The 22731-nt window shown below is 39.4% G+C and overlaps 1 pseudogene; it reads right to left on the reverse strand.

Annotated features, from left to right (window-relative positions):
* Positions 1-456: 456 nt before the first annotated feature.
* LOC139015787 (small ribosomal subunit protein uS5 pseudogene) lies at positions 457-22240 on the reverse strand (annotated as a pseudogene).
* Between the last annotated feature and the right edge of the window lie 491 nt (positions 22241-22731).

Consider the following 22731-nt stretch of genomic DNA (forward strand, 5'->3'; position numbering starts at 1 on the left):
CTGTGTGTACAGATACAAAGTAGAAGGGAAGACTAATGCTTGTTGAGCAAGTACAGCATGTTGCATGCTTTACAAATGCTACCTTATTTTAACTTTACACAGAATTTTCACAAGAAATGGAGTATGCTTTACTCCATCAATTAGATGACAAGCTCCTCGAATAAGTGACCATGTTTATCTTCCTTATCACCATATCCCTAAATCTAACAAGATGGTTCATAGCAGGTGTTCAATGACTAGTTTTGAAAAAAATGAACGAATAAAATTATGTAATTGCAGTTTCTCTTCCTTACAAATCTGGCTCAAATAACAATTCTAGATCCTGCATTATTAGCTGTATTTTACTCACAACGTTGACCCTCACAAAATGGTGGGTACGTTCTTTCATATCCTAAGACTGCTTCCTTTTTTTTTTTTTTAAATAGACTTAATTCACTTTATTTTTCTGGTATAAAATTATGTGGTGGCTACAGCTGGAATATGGGTCCTCTGCAGGAAACACTGGGTTTTTACAAGATGGTCAGCGAGTTTCTGATGGGGAGACTTGGTGAACAGGTCTCTTTCCAGAGTTCGAGGGTAAGATTGCTTTAAGTCTTGGAGATGGCATTAAAGGCGGCCTTGGCACAGTTGCCCAGAGTAGCAGTGCAGCCCTGGCAGAGGTACAGCAGTCTTCAATACCAGCCATCAGCAGCAGTGCTTGGTACAGGGGTTGAGACGATACCAGTGCCCCTGGGGGTGGGGCTGAGGCACATCAGCACAGAGCCACAGGGCCGGTCACCTTGCAAGGGACAGTGATTCCTTGCAAGGGATCACGACTTGCTGATCTTGTTCCCCCAGTAGCCTCCCTGCACAGGGACAATAGAGAGCTTGACCAGGAAGATGGCCCATTATGGCAGTGGCTACTTCCTTGGGGCACTTAACACTGAGGCCAAACTGTCTGTAGAGTACCCAATGGTGACAAGTGCCTTGAACAGGGTCCTCTGGCCAGTGCAACAGCATAATCTTCAAAACGGCTTCCTTGAGGGTTGCCCCCAGGAAAAAGTCAATGATCTCAGATTCCTTGATGGGCAGGGAGAAGAAGTAGATCTCCTCCTGGGACTTGATCTTCATGTCCTTCATCAGGCGGCCCAGCTTGGTGGTATGGATCCATCCCTTATCCTCAGCCTTGCCTCTGTGAGTTCCACAGTCTCCAAGACTGGTTCTTAATTTTTAAAAATGTTTTAAAAAACTGTTTAAAAAGGAGTTATGGATTGCTATTAAAACATATGAAATTTGTCCAGGAAATTATTACTATGTAAAAAATCAGAAATAAAAGCTCAATGGGCATTTCCTTCTTTCGTTTTTCTCCCTTGATATTTTCTTAACTATTTTTAGGAACTTTTTCTCCCAGGTGAATTTTAGAATCAAGGTTATATACTAGTAAAAAGTCCTATTAGGATTGTTATTATTATAACTAGAGGCCCGATGCATGAAATTTATGCAAGAGTAGCCTTCCTTCCCCCCAGCTGCCAACACTGGCTTCCCTCTGGCACCTGGGACCTGGGCTTCCCTTGCAGCCTCAACTTCATCCAGAAAGACAGAAGGTCGTCCAGAAGGACATCCGGTCTAATTAGCATGTTACACTTTTATTATTATAGATTATTATATTGAATTTATAGATTCACTCAGGAATAATTGATATATTTACAATATTGAATCATCTACACCAGAAACATGTTATACATCGCCACTTTTAAGTATTTCTGTATCCTTCAGCGAAGGTTGATAGTCTTTGGAAAATATGTACCTCAGACATGTTTTGTTAATTATATTCCTAGGTATTTTAAAGCTTTTGGAGCTAGAGTGAATAGGCTCTTTCTGTAAATAAATAGAGATATAAGAAACCAAGCACATTTGAACTCTAATGTTCTTTCTTTAAATTTATCTTTATTGTTGAAAGTATTACAGATGTCCCCTTTTCTAATGTTCTTGACCTGATTATCAAAGTGACTCAGCAGGTCAAGTCACAGTTCAGGAGTAGTTTTTGTCTTTTTTATTGCATTAGAAAATGATGATCCCCCAAAATATTCAAGGACTTCTTGATCAGAAACATGTGTACAATCTAATAAGTTTATATTTAACTTGAAATAAGCTCTTGTGAGACAGAACATGTTGTAAGACAGAAAAATGAGAAATAACCTGAGATAACTTCACAGAACATCCAATTATACAGAGCCCATTGCAAAGCACTAGCTCTTTCAGAGCCAATAAAAGAGGATGGAAAGTTAGCTTTAGTTCAGTAACAGCTGCCAAAAATTTTATGAAGCACATACAGAGATAGTGGCACTGAAATTTCAATGTTACTCACCTCCCCAAACCCTGTGCTAAACACCTGTGGGCTGGTGAATTTATCACTGCAAATGATAAATTGCAATTGTAATCTCAAAAGGATTACTAAAGAGACAAATAGATAACTTTTTGTTAAAATTAGGTTTGTGGATTGGGAACAGAATTGCGTTTATCATGAAAACTCCAATTTGCTGAGCTTTCGTAGAAACAGAATCATTTGCTAGACGTTTTCCTCCATACGCTGTATGTCTCCATTTCTTTCTCATTTAGCTCTGTAAGTCACATCTTCCACCTATTCCCACTGAAAATCCCAGTCCTTTCCAACTCTTGTGAGATAAAGCAGGCACTTCACAGAGCTCCCGGAATAGCTTCTCCTATTTAAGAAACACCAGATGGAACAGCTAATGCTGTGCGGTGCCTCATCTGTACTGTCAACGTGGCACAACTTTTACTTTCTATCAAAATCAGAAAAGTCTTTACCTCCATACAAAGAGCAGGGAGAGAAGCATGATTAGATCCTCACCTCCTAACGCTGCTGCATCATGCCCTGAGCCCCTAATCCAGGATCAGGTTCTAAAACAGTGATATAATCAGAATTGGTAGTTAATGAATAAATAAATACATTTTTGAGCATTGATTTGCACAATGGTGTTAGGCATATATTAAAATTTCAGTGCTAGTTATCTATATAACTCTAAAGGAAGGGAAAAGTGACATACGTCTAATCTATTTAGAAGAATCAGAACTATGAGGTTTCTGAAGGCAAGTCGTGTGTGTGTGTGTGGGGGGGGGGGGGGAGACAAAAAATCAAACCCTTTAATTATCCTTCCAAAAGCATCAGATCCTCTTTCTCCTGAATGTATGGATCATAGATCTTCATTCAACTTCTACTGGTGTTACAGGAAGATATAGTTAAAGTTTACCCTTGTCAAAGATGCATGTGCTGGGGAGAATGTGTTTAAAATAAATAAATGACTACATTAGAGAGAAACCTGGAATAGAAAGTATTCAAATCAAAGCTCCAGCTACATGTATTCCTGATCTAGAAGTCATTAAACAACAGATAGGATTAGTAGAAGAAAGTGTTGAAGAAGAAAAGTTTTTCTTAATTAAGATTTTCTAACAAAACCCTAATATTATCAGTTGAAGTGTTTTATCTGGCCATCTCTAAATCAGCTAGCACTGCCACATCCCACCTATGACGTTGCCCTGGAAAGAAGTTGTTCCCCTGCCTCAGTAATTCACACAATCAGCATTTTATAATCAAGAGGACAGTCATTAAATTACAAAGAAGTTAAAGGTAATTTTCTATCAAGACAATTTTGGAGTGTTCCTTGTTACAGGGTTTGGAATACCTAAGAAAGGGCAAGGTGTCAGGTATCAGGTTTAGTAATAGCTCGCCTCTACAAAAGAGAGGGGACTTCATGTTCCCACCTGTAAAATGCTGGTAAGTTAGACCCTCCCCACTCGGGATACAACAGCTGGCCAACTTCTTATATGTGCTCATTAATGGAACCAGTGTGTCATCAATTTCCTCTTCTATTAATTCTATCTCCTGAAATCAAAAGTGTTGAGTAATCAAATAGGTCAAGGAGTATATAGCACTTCAGATTTTCCTTGAAAGTTATCTGAAGGGAAAGAGGACTAGTTTAATTCACAGTTTGGCCTTCTTCATAGATATGCTGATTAGAGTAACTTTGACAAGAGACCATGAGCCATATGAAGACAAAAGAGATGTCAAACCAGGGATTCTCCGTGAATTAGATGAGCAGGCCCCTGAACCACCAAGTTTGATTATAGCTCCAGAGGCATCATTTTCAGGCCAAAACTGCCATTCTAAATTGTGTCTTATTCTGTCTGACACTCCTAGAGATATTTTATTCAATTTGTTTTATTATCTACTAACTCCTTGTGTATAAGAATAAAACATGGGGTATGCTGTATTAACAACTACAATTTAAAGGAGGTGAGCTAAAGTGCAAATGGTAAAATGTATTAGTCAGGACAGGATAGGCTATGCTGCTGGAACAAATGCGTACACCCTAAAATTTTTCCGCATCACAGAAAAATTTGTGTTGGCAGGATTTCCGTGGTTACTTCCATAAATTCTGATTTAGAGTTCTTCCATCTTGAGACACTGACATCTTCAAAACACAGACTTTGCAGTACCAATAGAAGGGGAAGAGAGAACCAGGATAAGGAACGTGAACTCTGAATTGCTTCAGCCTGGAAATTTCACAGGGGACCTCTGCTCTCAGTGCACTGGCCAGAACTTGGTCTCACAGCAGGGGGGGCTGGGAAACAGTCTTCCCGATGCTCAGAAAGAAACTAAACACAAATCCCGGCCTCTGCCACAAGAGCCATGGGCTCTGGAGTCAAACAGTTGAGGGACTGATTCCTATGGCACCTTGGGAAGTTGCCTAAGCTCTCCTCACCTTGGTTTCACATCTGTAATGTGGGAATAGCAAACACCTTGCAGGGCTGTTGTGATGACTAAATCAATTGTCTGCCTACTTGCCTGATTTAATGCTTGAAATATAAAGCCATTATTACTACTATTTAAATAGCTTGAAGTTTTTATAGCTGATTTCAAGTTCAGCACCATCACATCATAACACTACTCTGGCCTTTAAAATCATCCTGTGTGGATCTGAGCGTGTGCATTTTCAAGCTTACTTCACCAGATCAGACACTTCCCACACCAACATCCACCTTTAATTTACCACAGCTCTGCCTTCTCTGTTTTCTAATGTATGTGTCAATGGCAAAATTCCTGAGGTTTTTAACTGAGTTAACCTCTGGAGTTCTGATATGTGCTTTTCTATTCCCTTGGATGTCTTTCCTTTTCTCTTACTTGTTTCCTCCTCCTCCTCCTCCTCCTCCTCCTCCTGCTTCTTTTTTCTTTTTAGCAATGTCTTGAAAATGTTAGAGATAACATTCTGTTGATCAAATGCCTCTTTTTTAAGGTTTACAATGTTTTCAGAAACCAGGTTGAAAAAAATTCAGAATCCTGAATGTCCTAATAAGCAGTGGAACCTAAGTAACAGCATTTTTATTCTTTTCCTTTCTGACTTTGCTTTCCCTCACTAAAGAGCTCAATTTAATGCATGTAAATGAATATACCTTCCACATTAAGCACTGCTGGACCCAGATGTAAAAACGACATATCCATCTTCCAACTCTTTATTTGAAACAACTAAATAAGGGTCTTTCAAAAAACAAAAACAAAAAAGCTCTAGAGTTGCTTTTTCTCATTATGCCTTTAATATTTGACTCACACTACAAAGATCTGTCAACACAATCATTCAGAGGCAAGAGAGACAGCAGCTGCTGCCTAACTAGGAAACCGCTGTTATTCCTAGAGTGTGCGCCATCCTGGATTAACTCAAGATGGATACTTTCTCTCCCCTGCTTTGTTACAAATCACTTCTGGTAGTACCAGAGGTACTGCAAAGAAGCATTCAACACCCGCAAAGCAGTTATTTAAAATGAAATATGAAGCATTCTGATTGCGTCTGGATAATCTTTGCTGTGTTTCTTAATGAATTTTTTAAAAGGAAGTAGCATCTTTTCTTCTATTAGCGTTCCTGAAAATGTGCTGGTGCATATATGAACCTTGGTCGAGATAAAACTGTTGAAATATTATCTTAGAAAATAGGAATCTAGCCACAACAGACAGTTCTTATACATTGAGTTAGTATTGTTTTGTCATAACTCAGAGACAATTCTGACTCAAGCATGCTTCACTTCCACAATGCATCCATGGTGTCCTCTGAGCTCCCACCTGCTGCTATTGCAATCCCACCCCCCCCTTCCCCCCAACCCCCAACTAGGAAGAAAAGTTCAAAATACTCTGCAAACCATCTGATGAATGCTTAATGTCCCAGGGCAGTCCAGCCATCGAAGATGACTCAAGGAGCTGGTTTTCACTGGACAATAAAATTATACCCATTTTTTGTGTGTGGTATAAATCCACTGTCTTTAGCTTCTCCAATTCCTGAAAACATCTTGCACTGTAAATTTTGCCTTATATAAGGTGACCCTGCAGGGTCTCTATAGACATTTTTAGGAGCTGCTCCTATTTATTTAACCAATTTTAAAACTTCAAGCAAAGAAGTAAAAAAAAAAGAGGCTCTCATGATTCCTAAACTCCCATGTGAAGGGAGTGTGAGGTGACAAATCTCCAGAAATTATTGAATCTTCTCTTTCTACTTGTCTGAACCAGAAGAAAGAAACAAGGTAACACAGGAATCCTTTAACTTTGCTATGTGTTCATTTCTAAGAAATCACTTGGAGAATGAGTTTGAGTTTTGAGCACACGTTACAATGCTAGCCATTGCTGGCTCCTCCAAGCGTGGAAAGTTTGGAGCCAATTCTGACCACCTTCTCCCTGGTCTTGTCAGTCAACTGTAAATAGCACTCTATCAGGATCAGATCCCGGAGCCCAAGAAAATAAGCATAGCAAGGGGCTATCCTCATCATGTACTAACTCTTTTTTATGGTCCAGGAGGGCAATGGTCCGTTTAGCTGCATGCCTTGAACAACTCATTTCTCCTCTGCATCTTAGTTCCTGACCTATTCTTCAGAGTAGCTCAGGCATGAATTAATGGTTTTTGTCTTTTATATTCTGCCACCTTGTTTTGGGGATAAGGTAAAAATTATAGGGAATAAAAGAAGGAACTATTAATTAATCTCATTGCAGATATAAGATGGAGGCAATTACTGGACTAAAGTATACAAGGAAAATTCTGTGAGTTACAATGAATGGCAGGCTCTATGTATTAGCCAAGGATGGCCCAACACATGGAATATGAGTGAAGAGAAACCATGAAAACCAACATGTTCAAATGTACCTCCTCCATTAAGTTGTACCTGATACCTCAGTTGAAGTCTTGAGTCCTTGAGCCTATCTGAGCAGGATAAGGTAGTAATTAGCTTTATTGGCCTTATCAGAAGAGATAAGGCCCTTTCAGAACTCATGAACAGGTTCTAAAAGGCTTTATAAGGGACAAGAGAGGACCCCTGGTCCAGAGGAAATGTGTAAAGTCTGAATGGGTAAAAGGTAGAGATGCGGGGTTTGTTGGGGAGAGTAGATCAGATCATAGTTACTGAAAAACTTGATATAAAGGAGGGACTGGATCACAAAGATATTTAACAAAATTCCATATACTATTGACGGAGGAGGGGAACAGGAGGACCTCCAGAGGGACAACTTTCCATGTACTGATCTAAGCTTCCGAAGTGCAAAATCTTCCAATTGGTCCAAAGATCTAAATGAGGCCTAAATGTATAGTTGGTTCAGCAGCCTCACCTGTGACAGAATGCCTGTAATGCAGGGAATTAAATAGGTAATTCTGATAGCTAAGGCAGTGGTTCTCAACCTTGGCTGCACATTAGAATCACCTGGGAATCTTTTTAAAATCCTGATTTCTGGGCCTCATGCTCCGGAAATTCTGTTTCTTTGTTACTAATGTTGTGGCCCCACCCCATAAGAGAATTCCTTTTGTTCAGGAGCTTAGTATCTCAGATTTCGCACCATGCAGTGGCCATGCCTATTCTGGCCAATGACTTGTTACCAGGTATGACTGACAGCTAAGTACCTTCTCATGTCGCCCAGACCTTACTGGACATTTGTCTAAATTGCAGCTTCCCTTTGCTCCTCTCCAGTTATTAATTAACAACCAGGTTATTACAACAGAATCACTAGATTTCTGAAAATCATACTGAGAAATCAAAACCCATCTTGGTTTTGGCTTATCCTTTCATAGCCAAGTGGTCCATTGCAAAGAATCCAAGCTAACATTTAAAGCCAGTGCTCTGAACATAGCAGAATGGGGGAACAGAATGTAAAATTCATTTTTTCACCAACCTGTTTTGGAACTTTGTATGCTAAAATGGTCTTTAAGTGTTTTCAGCCAGGATTGTTTTCCAGTTCTCTTGTGTATATGGGAAACTGTCCCATGTCCCAGAGCGTCAGTCAAATAAACAGATTCCTTCAACATGCTAGAGCAGTTCTTTTGTCCCTAACTGAGATAACCTCATAAAACTGAGTTCTAGATGCACCATACTGGTTCTAAGGCTTAATAATAAGGACAAAAGCTACCATTTATTGAGCACTTACTTGCTAAGTGATGTTCTAAATGCTTTATATCTGTTTACTCATTTAATCCTCATTAAAGATCACTGGAGTAGCACCTGCATTTCCCAGATAAAACTAAGGCATAGGATAGCTTCAGTAACTTGACCAAGGACACAGAATTAGGAAGTGGTGGAGCTGTGATTTGAAAAACCAGACTGATTCCAGAGCTCAACCACCTTGCTGCTCTACCTCCTACTGTTTATACCTGCTGCTAAGTTTCCTTCAAATGACTTCAGAGGAGAACTCTTCTTAGGCCAACAAGTGAGAACTGGAGTTAATGTTGAATGTCCTTGGCTACCATTTCCCAAACTGTATTCTTCAGAATTTCATGCTCAAGGACATCAACAAACATGCTGTGTAAAAGGGATTCGCTACTGAAATGTTTGGGGATACTGAGCGCTATGTCCTCTTGTAGAGTTACAATTCACTTGAGCGTTTCAAAAGGGATAAGAAGTTTTGCAGCAAAGAAATTTAACCTTGTTTAACCCAGCATGTGCCCAGCGTACCTGACAATAGGACTCTTTGTTTTAACCATGCATCAATTAACACTCTAGAGAACAACATCTGTAAAACATCAGCTTGAAGAAAGCTGCTCTAGAGTCATGACAAGATATCCAAGTTGTTCAAACCATGATTTTTGAGGGATATGTGGACCCCATACCCTGAATGAAAACTGAGAAAATAGCCCCTTCCCATGTGACTTTAGAGAAGCCTGAAGAGTAGAATGCACGGTCTATAACAGTGGTTCTCAACTGGGGATAATTGTGACCCGGAGGGACATTTGGCAATGTCTGGAGACTGCCACAACTAGAGGTTGGTACTGGCATCTAGTAAGCAGTGTCTAGAGATGGTGGCATGCATCAGGTAATGCACAGAACAACTCCTCAAAACAAAGAAATGTAGGGCTCAAAATGTCAATAGTGCCACTAGTGAGGAAGTCTGCCTTAAAGGTAATAGCCCCATCTATTCCTGACATACTCAGGGAGAGCACCTGTCTACTGGACTATAAATCCTACGAGCAAATAGCTATCTCGCCAGTGCATGGCACTATTCCTGTTACATAATAAACACGCTAGCTAGCTTACCATCTAGGCTAAAGGATTCTTCTCTAGTCTCCATAGTGTATTTTCTACCATAATCTTAGTGTTTTGGGAGCTTCCAGATAAAGGAAACCCCGAGACAAGCCTTTCTGATTCAGGACGGCCAGCTGGATTGGACCTTAGAGGGTAACAGAGGAGATGCTCATTTCAGGCATCCTGGTCAGTAGGCACATTTCTGTGATGTGTCCCACAGTCATGAGGAATGTCTGGGAACCTGTGCCTACCACTGAGTGCAATGGCTGACCAAAAGAGTCAACTAGAGTTTCTTTGTACTGGGAGACAGTGTTTTTCTCCCTAATTTTCGGAGCTCTTAGGACAACAGTTTCTCTGATTGAGAATAAGTAAGAGAAACTGACCCACTGAGGTTAGAAGGGACAATTAAAATGAAAGCTGGGTGTTAAGGAAGTTGGCAAATAAATAAGAAACTTGGCCAATAAATAAATGGAATAGGAATAAACTATATTGTGTATTTATAACACTCAAGAATAATGTTCCATCGTCTGGGAAAAATCACCTAGATGCCTAGGAGAGGCAGATTTTGATAGTTTGAGGTCATGCTAGACCACAGATACTCTTCCAGTATTAGGTACACAGCACTGTTCTTGGTGTCCATAGATTCCCCAAACTCAGTGTACATATGTCCATAATAGATTAGGTTTCAGCCTCTGAGCATATAACTTTTTACACATTCCAAGTTTGGAGAAACTGCACTGAGAGCCATCTGCCACCAAGCATCTGGCAGGATTTATACCTAATCCATCTCTGCCAGGTGTCTGATATCCGCACACCCTGAGAACCCCAATGCCAAAATGATATGTGAATTAAGGACCTAGAGTTCCAAAATTATGTGATTAAGAAATAGTTTAAGAATTCAGCTTAAGTTTTCTAAGGCTAAACTTTAAGTATTATTATTATTATACTAGAGGCCCGGTGCACGAAATTCATGTGCAGGTACAGTCCCTAGGCCTGGCCTGTGATCAGGGCCATCTTCCCCAGCTGTCGGCAGCCAGCTCCGACCTCCGCTGCCACCCACCCCTGGTTCCCTGTTTGCCATTGGGAGATCGGAACCTGCCGGCCAGGGGGAGGGGCCAAGAGGTCAGCCGTTCCTGCCCACTCACCGGCCCAGCCCCCAGCCCCAGGTCACCCTCTGTGTGGGGGGCAAACAGTGGGGCGGGGGCCTTGGCCTGGTGCTGCCCGCATCCCTCACCACCCACCCCTGGTTCTTTGTTCGCCATCAGGCAATCAGAGCCTGCTGGCTGCGGGGAGGGACCAAGAGGTGGTCAGTGCGCCTCATAGTGACTGGCCAAGCGGTCTTTCTGGTCGTTCTGCCGTTAGGGTCAATTTGCATATTACCCATTTATTATATAGGATAATCAGTGATCTTTGAAACAAAATCCAATTGGATATAATTTTTAAACTAGAGAATTTCTCAACATGGTTTGCTAACTTTGTCAATATAATTAAAATGTATCCATAAATATGTTTTATAATCAATATAATTTTTAATCACCTTTTTTTACAGCATGATAGTATTCATAAGCCTTTGGTTAAAAATAGTAGATAAATGGTAAATATTGCTTTGTTGTATTTTGTTCTGATAACCAAATACATGAACTACTGCATTCTATATATTGCCTTTCAAATAGCTCTCCCAGAAAAACAAAATCTGCAGTATGTACACTCAGCATCATAATAGATAACCAAACATTTTGTGCCAAAAATAGGATCCTACATTTTTTGAGAAATAAATCTACGTTTTCACTTTTTTATCTATAGTGTGCTAAAAGTAATAAATATTTACTATATAGTACATAAAGTAAATCCAAACTTTATCATCCTGTAAACTTACTAATAAAAATGGGAATAAGAGTTAATGCACATTGTTAACTGTTTCCCAGATAGCATGCTAAGCACACACTACATACATAATTTTTCCAATAATCATCAGATAATTTCTGGCATACTCACATTTAACAAGTAGAGAAATTGAGGCTTAAAGAGGTTAATAAATTTTCCCAGAGACACAAAGCCAGTAAACGACAACTTGGTATCACAATCTCAGATCTGCCTGACTTCATATAAGTACCACATGCCAACCGATTATGCCACAGTAGCTCCTATATCTGTCCAACTTCAGAGCCCACTGCCTTAATTACTTTTTTTCCTCAGCCATGAACATATCTCTCTTCTGGATCTTCTATGAGCAGTAGGCCTCACGGCGAGGATTTTTACATATTCAAGAATTCCAGACAGCGAGCTAACATCTTAAATTGTACATGGTGACTGTGCCAGCTGCTCCCTGTGACACCAGTTCTTCTATCTCTTTTCTGCCTGGGTGTGTCACACCAACCTCCCCCTTAATGGGAAACTTGGGACCTCAAGTGCTCAAGTGCTCAGTCCAGGCCTCCTGAGTTCTCACAAAGTCTGAGGAACCACTGACCTAGTGACAGCCCAGGAACCACAATTAGATAGGCTGAGAAAAATCTTTTTAAAGTGGCACAGAGGTTAAATAAGTATTCACAAAATACTCAAAAAACATCTTAAAGATCCTCAAGTTCAATCCTCATTCTACACATAGGTGCTCATGAGGAGAAAGGACTTCCCTGAAAACACAGAGCTGATTAGTGACAGAACCAAGACTAGATCCCCATTCTCCACTTCATCAGGACTATTTCCATTGTACCACATTCCCTCTCATGAAATCATTCCAAGGAAAACAAAAACAAGTCTTTCATGCAGGTGATCCAAGGATTTTTTCCAATGACCCTTCTTTCCATGGAGCTTTCTAAAATTGGAGAAAGGAATTATTTATAGCCCTTATTTCAAGGTGCTTTTCAAATGTCTAATTATCCAGTGACCCATACAAGAGCTGGAGGTGCCAAAGGACAGTGGACTTGGCTGTATATTTTGTAATCATTCATGTGATGACCAAAACTCCAGTGCTTAGGCAGTGAATGCCCAAGGTGAGGATGCGAGAAAGTGAAGGCAAACATCTGTGCATGTCATTTAAAGATATGCTGAGGGCAGGAAAAAAAAAAATCTAAGAAGTACTTTTAAGCCATTAGAGGTTGGTAAGAAAGTTTTTGATCTCTAAATGATCAGCCCACTTTGCAAGGGTTGTCTGGGGCAGATTGTTCCATTCCATTTTTCAAAAGTGATTTTTGGAGTTTTCGAAATTACACAGTTTAGGAGAATACAATTCTTAGTTGTGCAGGAGACTTCAACTGGCAGCATTTGTAATGCAGTCTAGAAGTCTTAGAAATGTTCCCATCTACAGATTAGGCTATTTCCATCTGGCGGACACTGCTACTTGCTTTGGGAGTTGAATGGAACTGAAACAACCATGGCTGCTTTTCAAGGCTTCAACTCAATGTAGGAAGCATTTTCATGCCCAGGTTTAACTTGATTTCATTTCTTGGAAACTGCAACACCACAGTTATTATGGCCCAAAGAGAAAGATTACCTGCTCTGTGAGGAACCAGACAGATAAAATTATAATCATAAATCCTGGAATTCAGCTTCAGGTGTTAACAGGCATGAGCCAGAGTGTTCTTCCAAAAGAATGGACAAAAGGCAGCATAAAAAAATAAAAATTTTAAAAGCACAGAAATAATCAGAGTGCAAAATGTTTCCACCTTTTCTTTTTCCCATTTCAGCCATTTTGCAAAAGAAAACACCATCAGAGAAATACCTTTGACCTGCCCTTTGTTTGAGGCACCATTAAGGGATGGAGTGATAACAGCCAGAATTTTGGGCTGGAAGCCTCCATCAGAAATAATTAGAAAATAAAGCCGGATCCCCAGGTTCCTTCCCTGCTGGTGTGGCCCTGGGATTAGCCACTTGGCTACTAAAGTTTCCCTTTATCATTGCTGGGGTTACTTCTATTCACACCCTCGAAATGCCTATTCACTATCTTGTATCTCTTCTCATGTTACTGACTGGCACCATGTTCTTTGGAAATTACACCCCTTTCTGAGCTACTGCTCTACATGCTGCAAAATTGGGTAGCTGCAATGAGTCACCATGTTAACATCATAACCCAATTTATGCCTTTGACTTAAATCTAATGGCATTAGCTCAGCAAGACAAAGCTTTGGGACTTGACTATGTCACACTGACTTCATTGATTTCTCATAGGTCTCCTTGTCAATATTCTCATTTCTACACATAAGACTACATAAGGCCAAGAAAGCTTACGATATCCCTAGTTATATTTCTTCTAGTCATTTCATTTCTCCTTTTTTCTTCTCTGCCTTTCCCTCACTCCCTTTCTCTCTCATTCTTTCACTTGCCTCTAGAACCATCTTTTGGAGGTTTGGGGACATGTTCTTCCCAAGTGTTGGGATAGAAGACAATATGTTTAACATCACAGTGTAGCAGTCCAAATCATCAGCCTGTTTTCCTGAACTGAGCCTGACCATTCCAGAGTCAGCTCCCTGCCTCTTATGTTCAGGAAAGGCTCTTTCTCTTTACCTTCATCCATGCACCTATCATCCTCATTTCCACCAGTCCCACTGGGCACTCATGCAAATAAAACTCCCACTGACTTTCCAAAATATGCCCCACGGTGCCAGGATTCCAATGGGGTAACGTTAAGTAGCCACTTCTCCTCCAAGGGTTTTGCTCTATATGTGAAGTCACCAAATGAAACATCTTCCACAATGAACTAATTTAAGGACCATTACAATAGTATGTGCCTGTGGAATTAATAAATTATCCGTATGGCATATTTTGGTCACAAAGACCAATAGTTTAGGTACAAAGTTTAAGAATTCTGTAACTTTTAAAAATTGCATATTTCTTCCATAACAGCAAAAAAAAAAAAAAATGCTTAATAATATCCCTCTCAACCCAATAATAGCCTTATTTTAACACCCTGCATTTGAAAACTTTTTCCCTAAACTCTATCCCTTGATACTTTGGGTTTATTAATACATTAACAAATATTTAGCACTTGCCACAAGCAAGGCATTGTATCAAGTGTCTGGATTCAAATTCTGGATCTGATATTTACTATCTTACTGTTAGGTTGTTCTAAGGATTAATAAAGATAATAGGCTTAAAAATTAAGTATATAGGAAGATGACTTCTGAAGGGCAGCATGAGGAGCTCTAAGACCTTCTCCCCAGTGAAACAATCATAAGTTGTGGAAAAATATTTAACAAAAACAAATAAAACTCTGGAAATGAAGAAACATTTACTCAAGGAAAAGTCTGTGGCATTTGATCACAAACCTCCTCTATCCCAATTCAACATGATGGATGCGCCAGTCCAGGTGTGTGCAGCCAAAAACTAGAGTTCACTTTCCTTCCAGCTCCCAACTGAAGGCTACAGTATTTCCTCAGGAGGGTCAGGCTGCCAATTTCCCATCGCTCACCTACCCACCCACCTTGATCTGAATTGCAGAAGTTCTACTCCAGGAAGAACAGTTTTGAGATCTGGGGGTCTCTTCCTCTAGCCCCCACTCATAGGGTATAAGTTCTATCCTAAACTTACACACCTTTTATACCGAGACCAAGATCACTCTGCTTCAGCTCATTCATAGAGCAGAGATTGCATACCATGACAGACAAGCTGAGAAGGCCAGTAGAAGCTGCCCAGCACAGCACCCTGCTGTGAAGCCAGGGTGACATTCTAAGGGAAGTGGGCCACTCTCTCCAGACCCACATCTGGAGCAATTATACAGAGGTTTTCCTCAGAAGGAAAGGTAGGTATAAAACAGAGATCTTTGAAGATTTTTACCTGGGGACCAACCCTATTTTATTTGGAAGAAAGTAAGAGAAAATTGCTATATTATTTAAAATGCCCATATTCAAGAAAAACATACAATATATGCAAAAATACAGGAAACTATGACCTACATATGGGGGGGAAGGGGGAGCAGGCAACAGGAACTACCTTTGAAGGTCCTGTGTTAGACATAGTGACAAAGACTTCAAAGTATCTATTATAAATATCTTCAAAGATTCAAAAGAATCCTTGCTTTAAAAGGAGAGGAAGATGTGATGACAATGTCTTATAAAATAAAAAAATTAGTAAAAACATGAAAGTTATTTTTTAAACCCAAATAGAAATTCTGGAGTTAAAAAGTACAATAACTGAGTGGCTCATCAATAGATTTGAGCTGACAGAAGAAATAATCAGTGAATTTTAATACAGATCAATAGAAATTATACAATCTAAAGAACAAAGGGACAAAAAAGAATAAGTAAAAAAAAAAAAAAGCTCATATGGAATGCAATTAAAAGCACCAACATATGCATAACAAGAGAGGAAATAAAAGAGAAGATAGGAGAGAAAAAAGTGAAAAAACTATCAAAGTAATAATGATTGGAACATTCCAAGTTTGATGAAAAATATTAATCAATACATCCAACACATTCAAGAAGCTTAGTGAACTCCACGTTAAACATAAAGAGATTCATACCCAAACACATCAAAATGTTGAAAATCAAATACAAAGATAAAATCTTTAAAGTAGCAAGGAAAACATGCCAAACATTTAAAGAAGAATTAATACCAAACCTCACAATCTCTTCCCCCAAAATATATTTCCTAACTCATGAGGCCACCCTGACACCAAAACCAGACAAAGGTATCACTGCTATAAACAAAATTATGTCTCTCCCAAATTTTCCTAACCCACAATGTGACAATTTGGAGACAAGGTGTTTAGGAGGTAATTAAAGTTAAATGAATTCATAAGGGTGGTACTCTAATCAAATGTTTATCTTTAGAATGAGCTGGTTGCTTTCAAAGAAGAAACATGGAAGAGGTCTGATAGAAAAATATTTCTGTCTGTGGATTTGGGTAGTCACATAATTGTCAGATCACCCTACATCCCAAATATCATATTGTATTTTGAATTAAGTAATCCTTTTAAAATCAAAACCTCTCCCTGAAACTCTCTACCAAAAGCACACATGGGCAGCTTTGTCAGTCTCTTGACTACTGGTAAATGGCTCTGCTATAAACCTTTATTAATAGTTGAATGGTTTTGCCACCAAAGCCTGAGGCTCTTCAATATGATTGGTGGTGCAGATGGGTGGAGGTATATGCACATATTTGATATGACAAATCAGTAAGAGCAAAAGTAAAAAACAGGAATGCCAAAGACTCACACACTGGAAAATTCGATGTTGGATATCATTTGCCAATATTACTATCCTGCCTTTCATAGCATCTTTTTCCCCATTATGCTCAAAGCCCTTAAACACCTCATTAAAGTATTTGTCTCAGGATACATCTCACCAATCTCAGATGTACAGAACAAGGTCAAGTTTTAAATCAGTGTCAGAACTTAAAATGGAATTCTCATCTTGATTCCAGATACTACTAATTAGAATATATACACACCACACAGGCAACATAAGGGAAGTGGTTAACAGCTTAGGTTCTAGAATCAGAATTTGAAGGTTTAAATCCATGCTTCTTCACTGAACCTTCTGTAACTTACTTAACCTCTCTCTGCCTCAATTTTCTCATCTGTACATAGGGATAATAACAGTGCCTACCTCAGATAATGATGATTAAATAAGTAAACGTTTGAAAAAGCTTAAAATCGTGGCTGGTAGATACTAAGCACTATGTAAAGGTCTGTTAAGTAACACACATGGCAATGAAACACCAAAGAAAATAACGAACACAAGAAACACATATTGAAATCAAAACGCTTTGGCCGAAGAGTCAGTTGCCCAAAAAGGTGAATGGTTAGGGTGACCACTGTCTGGGTTTGCCCATGACTGAGCAGTCTCAGAGAAGTCTGTCTCCTTGCACTAGCTCAGAGTATACCGTTTGAACAGTCTTCCTCAACTGCTCTGTATAGTTTGATCTACTGAATAGCTTGACCTACTGCCATCTCTAATTTGTTACTGAACAAATTTCTGCAGATTTTCTTAAGAAAGATAAGTACTCTAGCCACTCTTTCCCCTTTTCCATTTTGCTGCAGATGGACCTAGTCCTGCTGCTTTGTACGTAGTCCTCAAACACATTAGTGTGTTCACACCATAGGCCTTTCTCCTAGCTATGCCCCGTGGTACCAATGTGCTCTTCCTTTTCTTTGCATGACTGACTCCGTGTGATTCATAGTTGGCCTTAAATCTGATGGATTTTCCTTAACTGCTCAATCTAAAGCCGCAATCCAGGTACCCTGTAATGTCAGCCCAATGTATTGCCAACTGGTATTGTGATTATTGTATTTGTTTATTGCCTTTATCCCTCCTCACCCCATGTGCACTCCATTAGTACAAGGCCTTGTTGGTCTTGTTCTCAAGTGGTCCCTAGAACCTAGAATAGTGCTGGCATTTAGTCAGCACCCAAATATTTCCTGAATAAGTAAAAGCTAAATAAATTGTTCTCCTGTAACTACCTCCCATGTGGGGATTATTCTCTCGGGACTCAGCTTTTACTTAGAAAAGAGCAAATTTCCATGGAAGTACATCTGAAAGCATCTGTCCCACCACATAGAACTTATTGACCATTCCTAAGGCACATGAATAAATATCTTCCTGAATAAATGAATAAACAAATCACCTGGAGTTTGTACCTTAATTTGTTATTTTTTATGAGAGTTATAAAATCATTTTAGATACCACAAAGTCATATATAAAAAATAGTTTTGTTATTATCTACGATCAGAGAGAGATATTGCCTATGCATGTTTTCAAAGTATCCCTGGGTCTCCTTACCCAAATACAACCTAATAAGTACCTGTAATCTCCAGACTGCCCATGACCTTAAGTTATCTAGTCAAACCTATTAAAATCCAAATGTATAATGAAGTCCTGTTTAGTTCTAAAGGTAATTCCTCATGTGAAAAATCAGACAAAATTAACCCTTGAAAGTCCCTTACATCATCCAGGAAGTACATAGCATGCTCAGATGCCATTTCTCAACAGATCAGTCCATTTTATTTAATTTTCCAATACCATTGGAACAGAGAGAACTATTTCTTCAACTGATCCTCAGATGAAATAGTTGGTCATACCTTAGGAACTATACATCTACTTAAATTTTAGAATTAAGCTCAGCCAATGAAACATTCATACTATGAAAACAGAAATTGAGACTGACCAAAGAGAAACAGGTAAATACACACACACACACACACACACACACACACACACACACTGTCTTATTCATTCTCAATCATCCACAGATGGAGCAGAATGGACACTATGGACTAAACTGTGTGTCCCCAAAGTTTACATGTTGAGACCCTAATCCCCAGTGTGACTGTAGGGTAGGGCCTTTAGGAGGAAATTAAGGTTAAATAAAAGCGTAAGGTGGAGTCCTAATTCAGTGTGATATATTGCCTTATAAGAAGAAACCTCTCTTCTTCATGTGAAGACAGCCAGATAGTGGCTATCAGCAAGCTAGGAAGGGAGTTCTCACTAAAACCATCTAGGTTCTTCCAGACCCCAGAACTGTGAGAAATAAATGTCTATTGTTTCAGCCTCCCTGTTCATAGTACTTTGTTCCAGCAGAGTCTGAGCTGGCTAGTACAATGGGAAAGAAATTACATTATAGCTTGTGTTCTCTCTCTCTCTCTCTCTCTTTCTCTCTCTCTCTCTCTCTCTATCTCTCTCTTCCCCTTATCCCCAAACCCTGTGCTCATGCTCAAATTACTTACATTACATGTGCATCTGATGCAACACTTCTGTAACACATTGAGTCATAATTGGTCATTGCTACCGTGAAAGAAGGAGTTGATATTTATTAGCCACATATCCATCAAGGCCTGGGAGGACAGAATACATAAGAAGTTAGAACAAACAGAAAGGAGTCAAGGAAATTTTGGCACAAAGCTTCACCAGAAGAAATTTGGATGTGTATGCTGAGGGTAGGTTTGGGCTTGGACATCTAAGGGGTTGCAGAAAGGTTTGGGCACCAAGTTCTAGAAGTTTGAAAAGGAGATTAACAAAGATGAAAAAATAAAGCAACATTGGTAGCAAAGATGACTTTCTCCATTTTGCCTAAGGCTCTTCCTACTAATAAATGTAATAACTGTGAAAATTGCTTAGTATGTTATTAATCTTAAAGCCGAGAAATAAACAGCCCTACTCACCAGCTCTTCATATTCCCGTCTCTATTCATCCTCTCAGAAGGCACAAGGAGAAAATTCACTTCCAAGATGACAAAGGGAAAGATTACCTATTCTTATTCACACTTACACACAAAGGTAGGAAAATCATCTCCACAGAGAAATGGGGTTTGTGATCTTCAGGAGGGAAAAAGGAAGCCACTTCATTTATGCTTTAACAAAATAGAAAATTTTAAGTTAGAGATACTGAATGCTGAGGAATTGAGATAACTTTCAACTGACTTTAATGGATTCTTTTTTTGCGACTCCGTCATTTATGGTCTTTTTGAATTTCTAATTTCCTCCATCTTAACTGTCAAAATAGATGGGGTGCTTTGTCCATTACAGTAATTAGTCTAAATGAGGCGAGAGCTGTGAAAGGAATGCAGAAGCCACAGAACATTAGTGTTAATGCTGTTTGTGTTTCAAATATGAACAATAGGCAGAGATATGCATTCCAAGTGACTGGAACACCCAGATAGTCTGTCAATAGCACTCTTTGACACCTATTGTGTGGAGAACACCAGGCCTGGCTGCTGTCTGAAGAAAGGAAGGAAACCCAGGACAGTCCTTATCTTGCAGCTTACAAGGCTGGAGGTCTCAAAGGACCAGGACACTTTGGGAAGTCATCCCCACAAGAAGAGGCCATTTTATCAAAAATGATGATGACAATTGTTAAGGATGGAAATTGTATCTCGGTCAGACAAATGTAAAGTTGTATTGCCTTAAATGTAAAGAGAAAGATTTCAGGAGACTGTGACTAATATTTTTCTTAGGATAGTCTCAATATTGTCTATTACCTAAGTAGCTCATGGGGAAAAAAAATAAAGCCCAAGAAAATTCCTTTATAACCATTAATCTCCCAGATCAAATCAGCACAAGGTATTAGTGTGAGTGTGAGGTTTTTAAAAGTGAGCTTTGAGTCTGGTACTGGTAGACTGTCTTTCTAATAGGAATTTGGTTTAATCCATTGACCATCCCAGAGCAAAGACTTTCTTGAAAAAAAGGCTTTCTTTTTAAAGACTGAAAAAAAAAAAATCAATCCACTTTTAAAATTTCATGCTGATTTAAAAATAACATTTGTGTGAAATTTCAGCACCAATTGAAAACGTGCTTGACTTGCTACAGAAATATTTTCAGGCTGACACAAGAATCAATATCATACTAATCAGGACAGAGCTGTGAAGCAGATATACGTAACAAGTGTGACTCATGGGATAAAATTATAAACAGCTTCATTGTTATCTTCCATTGTCGCTTCAAATTTATTCTATTGGATTAGTATTTCCACTGCCTCCAGATGAAAATTCAGGCCATCCCCACTATTTTTTTATGGATACTCCCCAAAACAACAACAACAAAACTAGAGCCACTTTAAAATACAAAACAGCATTTTATTTTATTAACAAATCAAAAGTCCAAAATTGAATTAAAGTCTAAGCTTCTCCTTCCCCATAGCTAAAGCCTATAGGAGGGAAACATACAGTTAGAGAAGAGCAAAGGGTCTTCTCTCTATTCCACTTCAAGCTTTACTTTTCCACCCCAAGGTCAAATGGAAAAACCTAGAAGACAGAAAGTTCAAAAAAGACCTTACTTTGATGCAGGCATTCTAGGGGTCCGGGGACCCAAGGGTCTGTGACCTACTGTGGGTTCTTGGCTTCACGCAGGAAAAAATTCAAACACAAGCCAGCATAGAGTTTAGAGTGAAAGTGAGTTTATTACTGAAGCAGTGAGACAGAGAATGGGCTACTCCACAGACAGAGCAGCCCCAGTTAGCAGAATTTGCTTCCTTTATGAGGGTTCATTTAATCAGCGGGAAGGATATTCAAATGAGGGGAGGAACATTCAGGATCTTCCCAGGAAAGGGGTGATTTCTCAAAGGTTTGTGGGCCATTTTGTGTCCTTATATGGGATTTCCATTTCCAATCATGGTGTGTTATGTTGTTTAGCATGCTAATGTGTTACAATGAGCATATAATAAACCTAGGGGTTACTGTTGGTGAATTAGTTGTGATGGTGGATCTACCCATTTTAAGCCATAAGTCCAGCCGGGGGTGGTCTTGACAGTTCCTGTAGCTTGTATTCATTGCAGCCGTTTTGGCACAAACCTTATCTCAACTTAATACTCTTGTGAACTGGTTTGTCATATGTTCAAAGGTGAGTTCTTGCCTGGCTGGTGTTTTTCAGTGGTTAGAGCATCAGCCTGCAGACCAAAGGATCTTGGGTTTGATTCCAGGTCAAGGGCACATACCTGGGTTGCAGGTTCGATCTCTGACCCCATGGTTGGACCGCATGTGGGAGGCAACCAATCAATGTCTCTCTCATATCGATGCTTCTCTCTTTCTCCCTCTTTCTCTCTCCCCCTCCCTCCCTCCCTTCCACTCTCTCTAAAATCAATGGAAACAAAATATCCTCAGGTGAGGATTAACAACAACAACAAAAAGTAAGCTCTTTTGTGGGTTCTTCTGAGATCACCCACATACAAACTCACCCACATACATGAAGCTGGGGAGTGCTCAGCTGCAGTGCCAGTACCACAGGAGATGAATTCTCCATGTCATAGGCTAATGCTCCTTCCTCATCTTTGGACATGTCAGGTTCCTCAGGTTCCTCTATTGTGACGTGGTCACTCTTCTAGGTGTCTTCTTGGACATAACTCAAGATCACCACGATGAGATCTCTCTCAGAGCATGGAGCCCATATCTGTCTCATCGAAAATACTCAAGAATTAACCCATTAGTTTACTTATTTTCCAAATGCTTCTTGAGCTTCTATTAGGTAGCAAGCACTCTTAAAAACATCATATACTGAATGGTGATGTTGAGTATCTTTTCATGTACCTATTGGCCATTTATACATCTCTTTTTGTGAGTCTAAGTCTTTTGCCATTTAAAAAATCAAATTATTTGCCTGCATCCTGTACAAAGATCTGTATCAGATCTATGTACTGTGAACATTTTCTCCCAGTTTGTGGCTTGCCTTTTTATGTTCTTAATAGCGTCTTTCAAAGAGCAGTTTATAAATTTTAATTAAGTCAGATTTATCAAAAAAACAAACACCATCATATACTGAAATATAAATAA

The sequence above is a fragment of the Myotis yumanensis genome, unplaced genomic scaffold (assembly GCF_028538775.1).
Source record: "Myotis yumanensis isolate MYYU_CA2020_CCGP unplaced genomic scaffold, mMyoYum1.0.hap1 SCAF_8, whole genome shotgun sequence".
Taxonomy (NCBI): Eukaryota; Metazoa; Chordata; class Mammalia; order Chiroptera; family Vespertilionidae; genus Myotis; species Myotis yumanensis.